The sequence below is a fragment of the Cuculus canorus genome, chromosome 6 (assembly GCF_017976375.1).
Source record: "Cuculus canorus isolate bCucCan1 chromosome 6, bCucCan1.pri, whole genome shotgun sequence".
NCBI lineage: Eukaryota > Metazoa > Chordata > Aves > Cuculiformes > Cuculidae > Cuculus > Cuculus canorus.
The window spans coordinates 10,254,335-10,268,564 of NC_071406.1; positions in this window are offsets into that span (position 1 = coordinate 10,254,335).

Genomic DNA, 14,230 nt, shown 5'->3' on the forward strand with positions numbered 1-14,230 from the left:
TCATGCATGTGTAGATATGTTTTTTTTCAATAAACAAGTGATCCCAGCTGCTTCGGAGGAATTAATTTCCATTCTTCCCCCTAGAGCTGCTCCTCTCTTTTGCACTTGCCTTTTCAATGCTTGCACTTACATTACAAGTTTAACATTTGCCTATTTAATGTCTGCTCTTGGGCAGCTGCTTCTCTGGCCGCAGATGCATCATTTTACAGCTTCTGCAGGTGAGGACTTGAAATTAGAGCCATGCATGCACTTACAAGACCCAACCAAACACCTTCCAGTAACTTGCTGCCTGCCAAGCATATGACGGAGGGGTTTGCACAGGTCTCATCTCGTCCCTGAGACATCAGAGTTGGGGAGATTTCCTACCAAGCCTGGCAGATGTGCATTGGTATTGGGGCACTGGCAGCACCCTGGGGACACGAGCAGTAGCGGAGTGGCTGCTTAGACAAGGCACCATGGCTGCTGATGGTACTGGCAGCCACCCCAAAGCGTAGTGATAAGCAGGAATGCCCCGTGATATTGAAGAGGTGCTAAGGTGGAGGTGCCAACCCTGGTCAGTTGCACCTCCTGCCCAGGGCATCCCATGTCGTTGTTGCCACAGGCTGCATCCGAAAGGTGTGCCTGCACCCCTGACAATGCTGGGTGCCCAGGGATATCCTGACTTGGTGGCTTTGGCTGCTCCCCAAGAGGATATGTGCTAGGCAGCCGCAGGACTGAGCTGCTGTAGCTGAAGGCAGGCATTGCCACCCTGTGGAGAGAGAAGGGGAGCAGTGAGTTCAGCTGAGGAAGGCTCTCGGCACCACCTGACACTGCCACCCCACTTCTGGAGCCCTAAGCTGCACCCAAATGCCACCATGGAGGAGGTTCACAGACCTCCATCACAGCAAGGTCAGGGTCCTGCATGGCAAGTCTCTCCCCCCATTGTTGGTGCCGTGGGTGAGCACAGCCAGGCACCCAACTGCTCCCATCAAAACATGTCCAGCAAACGGCTCACCCTCAAGCTCAGTCAGCCTCTGTATCCCCTGATTCAGATTGTGTGATGGAGGAGATGTGGTCAAAGGGATTCCTATCGAGGTTCCTGAGGTTCCCCAGAAAGCTGGGAAAGAGTGCAGGGCGAAGCACAGGGTCCCAGCAGCTTCCCAGGGCAAGAAGGGCTGGGAGAAGTGGCAGCCCTGGGACAGGTCCATCCAGTGACTCCAAACATTTGCAGGATTCGTGATACATCTGAAAAAAACAAACTGCAGATCAAATGCCTGAGAAACAACCGGCTACCAGCAGCATCTGAGCATGCTGAAGCACTGTCCTGAGCCCCTACACATCCCCTGTGAAAAAATCCCAGCACCATTTACCATGTGGAAAAGCCACCTTCATCTCCCTCACCTCTGGATGATGGTGAGGTTTAAACTCTTCCGTGTTTCCCACACTGCGAGGTCACTTCTTGCTAATACACATTTATCGTGGTGACGGCTTTGCTTTGTGTAATTATCTGTTTATCAGTCACCAGCCTACTCTTACTAACGTGCTTGACTCTCTTTTTCATTCATTGTGCCTGATTAATCTTGAAGATAGATGATAGAGGGTTAAATGAGCTTCCTGGGTCAATCAATCAGCTCCGAAGACGACACCTTGCATTGCTCAATAAACCCCAGCCCTCACCCCCAGTTCCCCTACCTGCACTGGGCAATCACCTCCCCTTTCCCCTGGGACTGCAGCAAAAGGATCCAAGAGGCATTTGTTGTGGTTTTTTTTAATTGAAAGGTGAAAACTCTCTTAATTAATGATCCAGGTACAGGGCCTCATTGTGTCATTACTCCTTATTGATGGTAAAGGAATAACAGCCATCGGATAAATTAAGGCAGGCATGTTAGGACTATCACGGTGCTCCCAAATTGCATGTGTTGTCTTGTGAAGGACTGAGCATAAAGGGCTCATTAAGAGTAGCTTGATGACAGAAAGGGACTTCCAGGACCACTGTCCCCTGCTATTACATGTGTCTGAGTTACACACCCCATGGGTAAGTCAAGAGGGCTTTGTGTCCTTCCTCTTGCCTTCTCGGGAGCCATTCCAGAAGTTCTTTTGCTGGTAGGTAGAAAATTTTGACACCACCGCCTGCCCTTCTTCATGTTTATAGTCACATGAAGTTATATCTATTTTTGTCTTACCCAGCATTGTCCTCTAACTCAAGCAGTTCCTTCTCCATGTCTTTGTCAGAGAGAGCACTCAAAGCCAAGCACACCTGTCCCCGCTCACCAAGCACTCCCAGCCTCCTCTGTAGCATAAGCTCTCACCTCCACTCTGTTTCTATCAGTCTTTCTCTGTAGCCATTCCAGGACAAATTAATCTTTCTTGAAGATGTGTGACCCAAATATGCAGTATTCAGGGCAGGGACTTGTACAGACCTTGTGTGCTGGTGATATCTCACTTACCCGTATCTGGGGAAAGTTCGTCACATCCTTAGGTTACAGTTGACTGATACCTAGAGCAAACAGAGTGGTTATCCTCACTAGCGTCCAGACCCCACTGTGTACCACAAGCTCTCAGCTCTGTCTCAAGTGCCCAAATGCTGGACCTTGTACTTCTTACAACATTTCACTCTATTTCTGCTGGTTCTTGAACAAAAATAGTATGACTCTGCTCCCAAGTGAGCAAATCTCCTTGAATGTCTCTCAGTGGCTAATGCAGTAAATACAATTTTGGCTTTTGGGGCCATTAAGGAAATGTCATTAAAAGAAATCTGTCCCATGACCTAGCTTTGACAAAAGTCTTTAAGCTCCTTCCTTGCTCTTGTCTGCCTGTAAATTAATTCCTTGTCAACCTGTTCTGTTCATCTTTGAGAACCAACATTTCTAGTTTCACCAAGGACTTCTTGTAAAGTACTTTCTGAAGAGTATGTTTCCAGGAAGGAGATTTACTGGCCTTGTGTTGAGAGTGTTTGTTAGCTTAGACAAGGAGACAGAGAAGTCAGGTTAATCTGGCATGAACTTTCTGGCAACACCTTGCAGGATTTTGCCTTGCCAACCTTCCTTTTAAACTGTTTGGGACTTTGTCTATGGAAATCAAAGCTGCCTTTCCTACTGTTTCAATAGTCTGTGGATCCAATCTTCCTTCTGGCAGCAGCCTCTGAAGTGTCAAACAACTTGCCATGTTTCCCAGTTCTCTACCCTGCACGGTGCCACTTCCCACCCCAGCCTTGTTCTCCCCCTAAGATGGCAAGAACACTCAACCGGACTGAGGATAAAAGGAAAAGACAAGGAAATAATGCCTATCTTTCAAAAAAAAAAAAAAGTATTTGAAAGGAAACTTCCTGCAATTGCATGAAATCCATCTTCATGCAGAAACTGGAGAGTTTAAAAAGGCTTATGCAGACTTTCCCACTGGTGCATCAAACCACCTGTCCCTGCTCAGTGCACAGCATACACTGGGCAGACACCTCTTGCAGATGACGACTCTACTGTCTGCTCATACCATACTGAGCAAAACGCAGACTAGAGGTATCACTGGAGCACAAACAATAATCATGAAGGTGTCTTCAGGGCACATGAGCTGTACACGCACGCACACAGCTATTTAAGTGTCTTATAAAATGTCTCACCTTCCGAACCACTCCAAACCAGCCACGGAGATTCTGCAAGCCAAGCAATTGTAGGGGAGGGAGATCCAGAAAAGACTGGCATTTTTATGTAGGCAATAAATCCTACTTCATGAAGAAACATGTTGAGGTAAAATTGCCAGTGGCTGTTTTAATAAGTATTTATGATACATAAAGGGATTTGATTCATAAACGCAGTAATTATGTCTTTACTACAAAGCAGTACAAATATAAAGCCTCCTACCTATTACATTGAAACTGTAATTGCATCTCATTAAAGAATAGAAGCAAATCAAAATTAAAAACTTGAGGGGGGAGGAGAGAAGTGCTACCCAACACCTTGGTGGTTAAACATTATGGGCTTTGTGTTGTGCCATTCAATCAGCCTAAATGCCTCATAAAATGTAGTGAAGCCCTGAAGATCTGGGTGGTGTTCCTGCATTCCAGAGGTGGCTTTGCTCACCTAAGACTGAAGTTTCCAAGGAGACCCATCCACTTAAAAAGCATAAAAGAAACTTTGACTTGAACCTCAGACGAGCGAGAATTCCACCAGCTCCTTCCACACAGCCGCAATTGCACCACTCCAGCCATATCAGAGCCGCAAAGGAAGGCTAAAGCCTTCCCTGTCCAACCACAACTGAGTGATAGGCTGCAATAAGCATTATAAATCCTATTTAAGTACATACATCTGAAGATAGAGCCTTTTGCGCTGTGGTAACAGAGATGTAACATCACTGTACTCCTGAACTGAAGGCACCAGGTGGGTAGAGGATAAATTAATGTCACACAAAGAAGGAACAGCACTGGCGTTCAGGCAACGGTCACAGAGAGGGAAGAGCCTATTGAAATCCTCGATGGTTTCATCCCCCTCCAGGCTAACCCTATCCCATATGGCCTTTGCCAGGACTCTATGTGCTTCTCACTGAGTCTTCCTTCAGCGTCTCTTGAGTTTCAGTCTTTTCCCCTTTGCTATGTTCACTTAATCAGTGTGATATTTGGGGTGAGGGTCACTCCCTCCTCCCAGCTGCACCTCATTCCTGGCAAGTTTGGGTCTCTGAAGGCAGTGGGTTCCACACACCTTATTCAAGACGAGCTCCTTATTATCTGGGACAGTCCTCGCTGCCCCAGGTCAGTTCAGCCCTGGTGCTTGTCCACCTTGGTGGAGAGCCCTGCTGCCAGAGCACCTCCACAACACGCTGGAGCAGTGCTGCAGTTATTGATGCAACATTCCTACTGAATGTTCTTTGGTCTAATCGCTTTCTTAAACTACACAAACACAATCTCTGCACCACGATCAATTATTTAACAGAAAATGATGCATTGAGTAAGAAACTAAATACCATTTAATATGCTCCAGGAATTCTAATTGTGAGATATCACTGTATTGCTAAAGAAAACTTTAACTTTGCGGTGTTTTTAAATCTTCCTTGAATACAGATAAGCCAATATCTATATACTTTCTTTTAATGTCTGGAATTATTTTGCCATTTTAATGTAATCAGTCTTTCTATTTTGAAGAGGATGCCCTTGTAGATTATTTGTTTTCCTTCTGTTTTGCAAATTGTTCCCTTTTCCAGATTGTTTGTTTAGTGTCGAGAGGTTATTAAACAAACCAAGCACAGTCCTTAAACTAATCAGCTAGAAGTGACAATAGAGATCAGGAATAATTCAATATTAAAGAGGTTACTTTTAAAATTGATCTGAAAATGTAACGTATTGGGGGGAAGGGGAAGCACATGCACATCTCTTATTAAAGTTGAAAAGATGCACTGGAGGGACCAGATGCCCGAAGAACACAAGCCAGCAGCCCCTGTCGATGGGAAGTGTTGAGCTCTGACACGCCACAGCTTATTTCAACATCAATACACGCTCTCCTCACCTGAATGACTCAAGCAAAACCCTTGGGGCCTTGCAGACAGGTAAGGGCTGCCTTTCCACCAACATTTGCTTTCAGTCATTATCAATCCTCAGGATCTTTTCCCAAGTACTTCACGTGCTACCACAGCTCAAGGCAGACCCCAACTTACGAGCTCAAACTACAACTGGCCTTTCTATGCCGTGAAGGCTGAGGGGTCTGTAAGTCTGTCTCCTCCTAACAGGCTGCTCATTAGATAATTAACACAAATCCTTGTGAGTCTCTGCCCATGTCTTCTGGAGTGCGATTTTTCACATACTTTTCTCAATGCTCCTTTTGAAGTACTAGTAAGAACGTTGCCTGGCGCATGGTGGTGTCCCCCAGGGTTCACTCACTTTCTCATCTCTCCTTCCACTTGCCCACAGCTGGTCAATACACAGATGGGGAAGGAGAAGAAGACTATCCACTAAGAGACTTTCTGAAAGACTTTTAGTCTTAGTCATTTCATATGGTTGCTAATGTTTAAGTAGCAAGGACTGTACCTCTGCCAAGGACCCTGTGAACTACTGGCACTGTAAAGTTGCATTATCCATCCAGAGGGCTTTATATCCCTTCCACTGACTTAGGCCTGTGGAAGCCAGTGCAGGCATGGCACCTGTGCTGGCCAAGTGTCCTCTCACAGAAATAACTCCTCTTGGACAAGAAGCAGATCGCTGCCAGCCTGGTCTGCAAATCACCTGGGGGATCAAGCTTGGCAAACCACAGTCAAGAGGTGTGTTTGTCAGCAGCTATAGCCAGAGTCAGGCTGTTGCTGAGCGCTTGCAAACTCCCCTACTGGTAGGGCACCCTGGACCTTTCCTTATGGGGCATCTCTGTGGTCTCATTTGGTACCTCATCATAAAGTCACTGCCAAAGGAGGGGCCCTTCTCGTAGCTGTGTCAACACCATGCAGAGCATGGCTTCTCCTTATGTAAGTGGCCCTCAACAAGGCAAACAGTTTGTGAAGTACCTAGGAACTTACCTGTCCAACATTGCCCATACCAAGAGCCTTCATGCCCACCAGCCAGCTGCAAACAACCCTCATGTCACCCGATGTTCAGTTTAATCAGCGTAGCCCTCCTGACTGAGGCAGAGCAGAGCGCTCTGGGGTCCCTGGTTCCAAACACAGCTCACAGAAAAGCTGACACATTGCATTAACATAAAAACACCCTCCCATTGTCATTTTGGGCAAAAGCTCCTCCAGCCAGGCTATTTATACTGGAGACACACAGCATAGGACATGGTGCGAGTCTTCTGGTGCTGCTCGCTCCCGGTGCTAATTGTTCGGGAAGTGTCACCAGGATCTCCACTCCACTCATGTTGTGACCAGCTTTGGGGAAATTAATTTAAAGGAAGCAGCTGGTAACAGTCCTGTGCTTTAAGAGGCAGCAGCGCTGAGCTCTACCATCTCATTTCCATCTCGTGTAAGGAGGCAACAAGCAGTGGCAGAGACTCTTTGTGTGTGGGACTCAATTTTTGCATCTTTAATAAAGACTAAACACCGAAATTCTCATCTTGAAATTCAGGAGGCGCCTAGAAATCCCCCTCTGCTTTCTCTGTGGGCAGTCAGTGAGGGGTATAGCAAACAGACTTCAGCAAAGCTGCTGCAGCAGGAACTGCTGGCTGGGCACTTTCATGATGCTATAAGTGGGGTTTGGGGATCTGCGGGTTTTTTCCTTCTTCTTGATGTCACTTGAAATCAGATTTAAGCAGAAGTAAACAAAATAAGCCATTCATAGGTGGAGATTTAGTAAATTTACTGGTCTTGTCACAACTCAAAACTTCCCCATTTATTTAAAGCAGTTGAGGGGAAGGAAGGAAGGGTGGAAGGGCAAAATCTGGCAAGAAGGTTGCTGTTGTAAGCCTGGGTGGCGAGTGCTGCTGTCTTTATCACACAGCGGGGCTCATAAAAGCAGAAATTATATAACCACTGAGCCAGCCATGGACTAAGTGCCACTTTCCTTTTTTAAGCTATTTTGGTTACAGTTCTCTTCAGATGAGGGAAATAAAATATGCATTAAGAAAGACCCACAATTACAAATGAGGAATAGGACACTGCAGAGAGGACAGACACCACAATCTAAGTCACTTTGTTACAATCCTGAGATAAACAAAGCTGCTTAATAAATATTGATATTGTTTGTACATCCTGTCTTTGGAAATGAGAGTGAGTGATGCTCTAGCTCGTTCCCTTTCTCAAGAGACACTAAGCTCAACAAGTGTATCTGCACCCCAAACTATTTTTCAAAGAAAGCTAGAAAACCAGACGACAGCATCACTAAAATGGGTAATGGGTTTTGGAAGCATTTGGCTGACACCACCCTTTACTCAGCTGTCTGTGTAGTGCCTAGGAAAATCAAGCTTTCCCAGGGCAGAGTAATCATGGCAACTCTTATGCCAGGACCAAGTATTTGCCCTAGGAGTCAATGCAATGTCCTCTGAGGGTCCCCTTGGATAATCCCCTTTGGCAGGACAGGGCTGCTCTCAGTCAGAGGGTCCTGTTGTTATCTCTGAATGCTTCTTGGTAGACCTGAAGACAGTTCAGTTTCCACCCCAAACTGGTCTTTGATTTCCTCGGGACCTCTCTAACACAGCTTGCCAAGTTGGGTCTTGGCTCCATTTTCCATGCTGGTACCACAGATCCAAGCATTCCTTTTGTCTCTCACCTCCATCCTGTGTAAAAGCTCATCCATTGCTACAGACTCAGCTTCACTTGAAACCACTGTCCTCCTAAAAGAGCTCTGTGCCCAACAGCCCCCATGCTGTCTCTAAAAAAAGGAGACAGTGACATTCCCAGTGTTTGGTCTCCCTTGTTCAGGCTGAAGCTTTTTAAACATGTGTCAACGTTTATGTAAATATTGAAGCAAAGCTCCAAGGCAGGGAGGCTGAGCGCATCCCCTGCAGTCACATGGCTGGGATGCAGTCAGCTCCGGCTCACCAGGTCACCCCACTCAGCAACCTAACACAGCATCCCTTAATTCACAGTACAAATGGGAACACACAGAAACCACCACAGCGATGCCAAAGGCACCCTTAAATTGCCTCCAGGCTCCCTTCCCACCACCATCAGGAGCCGTCAAACCAGTCCTAACTCCAGCACAGCCGTGGGGAGCAGCAGCTTTTTTCCCTCCTGTCTCCATGGGCAAGGACGATGCTCCTCCAGCACCAAGGATACTGCTGCCACATCAAGCAACAACTGCCAAGCCAGACTTTATATTTTTCCTCATCTTATCCTCTGTATTCTCCCTCATCTTATCTTCTGCAGAGCCCCTGCAGTAGAAACCCAGAAAACAAGAGGCCAGGCAACATCCCCTGATGGGAATGGGGGGAAATGCTTGATCCTATGAAGGAGCTGTTCATTCCTTCAAGGATTTAAAAATTATAAGCATAATTCTGCCAAAGCCTATTGTCCCAAATAGTGATGAAGCACTGGATTTGGTGAGGTCCCAGCAGGTCAGCACCAACACAGCACCTCAGTAGTGCACAGGGGATAGTCACCAGCAGAGTTGATCTCCTTTTTCTCACTGGAGTTGATGGGGATGTTCAAAGCAGGCTGCCAGCACTTCCATAAGATATTTAGCCATTTTGAGTATCACCCAGACTTTACAGTGCTGTAGTTGAACATTTCTTTCCTTGGTTTTGGCTTAAGATTGAATTGCAGAGCTTTGTGCCCACTACCACCATATACTTTCCTTGGAAATGCTCAGGCAGTTTCCCGTGATTGAGCTGGAGCAATTTAACAGCTTGCCAGGCTGAGCTCGAGGGAAGCTGCTCCTTCAGCTGGAAGTTTCTTCTTCACGTCTGATGGCTGGAAACCACATGCAAATCCTGTTGTTGCTGTAAAAATTCAAACAGTCTGGCTCCAGTGGGCTTCAATGTCTCAGGCCTCGAGGAAACCACTTTTCTGGAGGTTCAAGCTGGTATATTTACCTTTTTAATTCAATAACCCCAGCCATGAGGAGAGACCTTCCAGCTGAAGGGGCAGTTGCTTCCTAGACCACTCTGGTTTGATCGCTTGTAATCACAAGGCTGGAGCACCTCCCATACAAGGACAGGCTGAGGGAGTTGGGGTTGTTCAGCCTGGAGAAGAGAAGGCTCCAAGGAGACCTTAGAGCAGCTTCCAGTACCCAAAGGGGCTACAAGAAAGCTGGGGAGGGACTGTTTACAAAGGCTTATAGTGATAGGACCAGGGGCAATGGGTATAAACTGGAGAGGGGCAGATTTAGGCTGGACATTAGGAAGAATTTCTTCACCATGAGAGTGGTGAGGCACTGGCACAGGTTGCCCAGGGCAGTCATGGATGCCCCATCCCTTGAGGTGTTCAAGGCCAGGTTGGATGTGGCCTTGGGCAGCCTGAGCCAGTGGGAGGTGTCTCTGCCCATCACACAGGGATTGGAACTGGATGATCTTTAAGGTCCCTTACAACCCACATTCTATTCTAGGATTCTAGGATTCCAGGATTCTGACCTCAATGAGGCAGTTAGACCTCAGCCATCAGCTCTAGCACTCATGCCACCACGGCTCAGCAACAGCAGCTTCAGGTTTCAGGCTTTGTCTGGCTGCTCTTCACCAAGCACTGACTCTCCTCAGAGAAGAAACATGGCTCATGGGTGAAGGCACTCAGGACCACAGCCTCAGCTGCCCTCTGCCACCCTGCTCGGATGGAGGGAGAGCGAGGGGGTGAGTTACATCTGCCAGGACAGGGAAGGAGAGTGGAAAGCATCAGCTTGAAACATGCTGACATCCTTGCACGAAACCAACACACGCCTGGACCCAGAGCAGATGCACCCTCCACGGTCATCATGTAAATGACAGTGCTGAACAGTGGAGGTGTTAGAAAGAAACTCAGTGTTAAACCATGAATAAACCCAGGGACAGCCATTCACCCCTGCCAATGCTTTGCTGGGTGCTGGAGACACTAGCAGTCCCTCTCCCCTCCCCACCAGAGCAGGATCAAGAATTAATTTGGGAAGCTATTTCATTCTTCCTTCATAGTTTGTTTCTTAGTGTGTGCCACATCTGTTTGTTTTCTTTGCTTGTCAGATGATGACACGAACCACTAAAAACTACCTTCTAAATGCACAGGTATCATTTAAACTACCTGGAAGTGTTTAATTACGGCTTTGCGCTAGCACACACTGCCGCTGTCGCTGCATCTTATTTTATATAAGTGCCTGGGTGAACCCCAAGGTTCCGTGCCCTCTCCTGCTCTACACCACTGGGATTACATAGAGATTTATGTAAAGGATATTTGCCGTGCCCTCCACCTGTCCCAGCTCTCTTTAGCAAAATGCATTGCTTAGCACCATTTATTCTGTATATCTTTTACCACCACTTTACCATCTTCTCTGGTGGTGGACAGGTAATTTGCATTTAGCAGCCTCCCTTGAAGAGCAAGCAAAAATTAACATTAAGTTGTAGGTAGTACAGGAGGTAGAATGTAATATAACAGTATTTGTCCTCACGCCAGCCATGCATCATCCTTCCCCAAGTTTTTGTCCACAAAGCTTCGGCAGAGGCACCATGCAGATTTCCTCTGAAACAGGAGCTGGGAGTGAAACTAGTGAGCCAAGTTGGAGCGTGCACAAACTACTACGCGAACAAGCCTGGCAGGTGTCTGCATTAGGACGTAACGCTTGATGCACTCTTCTTCACTACCCCCATCTCTGTTCCTCAGCAGTACTTATACACAGAGCGTTATTTGCTTTAGATTCTGATTTTTTGCAGGTCACAGACCCCACTGATCTAATCTCTCCAGATCACGCTGGTTTGCTCAATCTTGAAGTGTTTGTTATCCTCTAATTTTGAGGTGAGGTCAAGGATGAAATTACACCTGAGAGATAGCCACCATGAGTTATAAATACTGCATATAGCGATGGGGTGGAGGGGTCCTGGTTTAGTTTAGTTGGCCAAAAACCTATTTGGAACATTGTTTTTAAAAAAACTTTATCCTGAGGATTGCTATTGGCAGATGTTTCTCCACCCTGCACCGAAATCTGAAAATCACAAGGCAAGGATAGCATCAAATCCTTGTTTTTTCTCCCCCTGCCTGCTTCATGCAATGAGAAGCAATTCAATGTTGTTTGGAATTAAAATAATTTTAATCATCAGACCATACAGACCCCTTTTGAAGCAGGTAAGAGTCCTGCCAGGGTCCATCCTCTCTGAAGCACAGTCTCACCTCCTCACACTCTGGCTACAGGGACTCCCACTCCCCACGTAGGCTATAATAAAACCATCCCATGGAGATCACACCCTGATGACCACTCCCAAATGGCTGAAACTGCACCAAAAATAAAGTGAATTTGCAGTGTGGTTATTTGCTTTCATTTCTCTATTCCAGACAAACTCTTTTTGTAGGTGCTGTAGTACTTGTAAAGGCACGACTTGGCTTCTTGCACCAAAGCACGGGTGCAGCAGAGGGGTCCCTGAACACAAAGCAAAGTGACTTGTGTTGCTCTCCAGGTCCATGCTTACAGAAACCATTTTCTCTATGGATGTTGAAGGGGAGAAGCATAAGAAAGCTGGGAAAGCACAGAGGTGGGCGACCGTGTCCCACCGTACAGAAGGGTGGAGCAGCTAACAAAGGGATGTTGTGGCAGTTCAGATGGAAGGAAAGAGGAATTGTTATGCACAGTCAGTATTAAATCTAGAGAACTCATCACTGCAGGACAATGATGTGGACACCAACACTGCATGTGGTTTGGGAAGCATACACTCATGAAGGAAACAATACAAAATCACCACATCAGCATCAGAAAGTCTGAGCCAGGTCCCAGCAGGATGGAAGCAAGTTTGGGAAGGTATCCCAAAAGCACGCTCACTCTCCAAGGCTCCCAAGGTATAACGCACTTTGTTGTGAGAGTCAGAGACCCAAACTCTGCTTGTCTGAGGCAACTATACCCAGCTCTGTAACTTCTACGGTTTCTGTGTGTTAACATTTGACCAGGGCTCTATCACACACCACACAGGCAACAAACACATAATCATCGCTGCCAGGTGGAAGCAAAGGACAAACAGCAAGGAAGGGAGACAGAGACCAAGAAGCACAGGAATGCAGCAGAAAGGCTGTGGTCAAGGTGATGCCACTCCAGTCACATTTTCGTGAACAGCAGTGAGCAGAGGACAAAGACAATATATGGTGGAGAATGTGAGATGAGATAAGTGACTTAGCCAAAGGAAGGGTGATTTTTCTTTCTAGAGACACATATGGATCACTTTTTATTTCAGTTACAGGGGTAGAAATTCCAAATAGCTCCATGAGTTATGAATAACTCTACAGCATGCTGTTATCACTGAAATAAAAGTGGTCCCTGACAGCCAGGAGCAGGGCAAGAGGCAAGACCCCAGCAAGAGGCTTCCATGGGAGGCTGGATTAGGAACCTTCAGGGAGGCAGAGAAAGAAGGCACTGCCGGAGACTGCCTTTACACTGGTACTGTACTAGCATATTGCAAGTCAATCAGCCTTGAAGTATTATCCAAGCTACACAGCTAATGCTGAATTTTAATCAGCGTTACTCTATTAGGCCACACAAAATAGCTGCCAGCGGGTCAGCCCGCTGTTGGTCACTGCAAGTGACAGCAGACTTGCAGTGTGCAACAAAAGCAGGAAAATCTGATTCACTGTTTCCCTGTGCAGAGCTTAACTCCATCTTGATGTTGATCACTTTGCTGATGCAACTAATAAGTTCACAAATCCAATCAGACGCCCGGGGAAGAGCTAAATATTACAAAATCACCAGATGAGGAACCAAGAAGAGGAAAAAGAAACTTCTTTTTTTAATTATTTATTTAAGCCCAGAATCAATCTGGGAGAGATATGTAATAAATATATTAACCAGGTCTACAGTGAGCCCAGTAACGGTCTGCTAGTTCCGCAGTACTTCTGCCAGCTTTATCTGACACGAATTCCTAATGCAATTGAATCTGATTTCACTTCCCAATGATCTCATTTCAGTCACCGTCGTATATCCCATCGCCGCCCCATCGCGCAAAGCCAGTGACGCTGGCTCAGCCAAATGTCAACCCAGCAGTGGCTGATAGTGCTACATCCTCCTGCGACGGGCTCAGCCCCGCAAGGCACTGGGCTCTGCCTCGTTCGGCTGCAAAGAGCACAGGTCCTGGCGGTGCCTGATGCATCGCAGGAGTCACTGTTTGTGACTCTTAATGAAGTGTGAGTCAGCACCGCCACTGTAAACTGTGTCCTGTGGAGGCTTAAATATGGAAGCTCTGGCCCAGGATGGAAACAGGGATAGAGGGTTGGAACTAGGTGATCTTTAAGGTCCCTTCCAACCCAAACTATTCTATGATTCTATGATTCTATAGTCAGACTGTTGTGAATGAAGTAAAAGCAAATTCAAACTGACATTTGAAAAGCATGAACATTTTTACAGCGAGGGTTTTTTTTCTGTTGAACAAAGTTAATGTTTTTCCCTTTTGTGATGTCAGCTGATAGGAGGGAAAACCAAAAAAAGCCGACAAGCAGGTTACCCAAACTATGCCGAGTTCTCCCGCTTCTTTTGATATTTCAAAGTTTTTCTTTTGATGAACACTAAATTTTCCATGCATAGAATTGGCACACCTGGAAGAGCACTAGGACTGGAAGAGGAGACCTCAGAATGTGTCCCCCAAACTCAGAGGTGTGTGGCAAAGCAGTTATAGTAACAGGGAAATTAAGTGACAAGGATGCAAGCTTTAAGAAAAAAAACTGCCTCACTCACACTCATCCACTAATGGTTAATTATTTG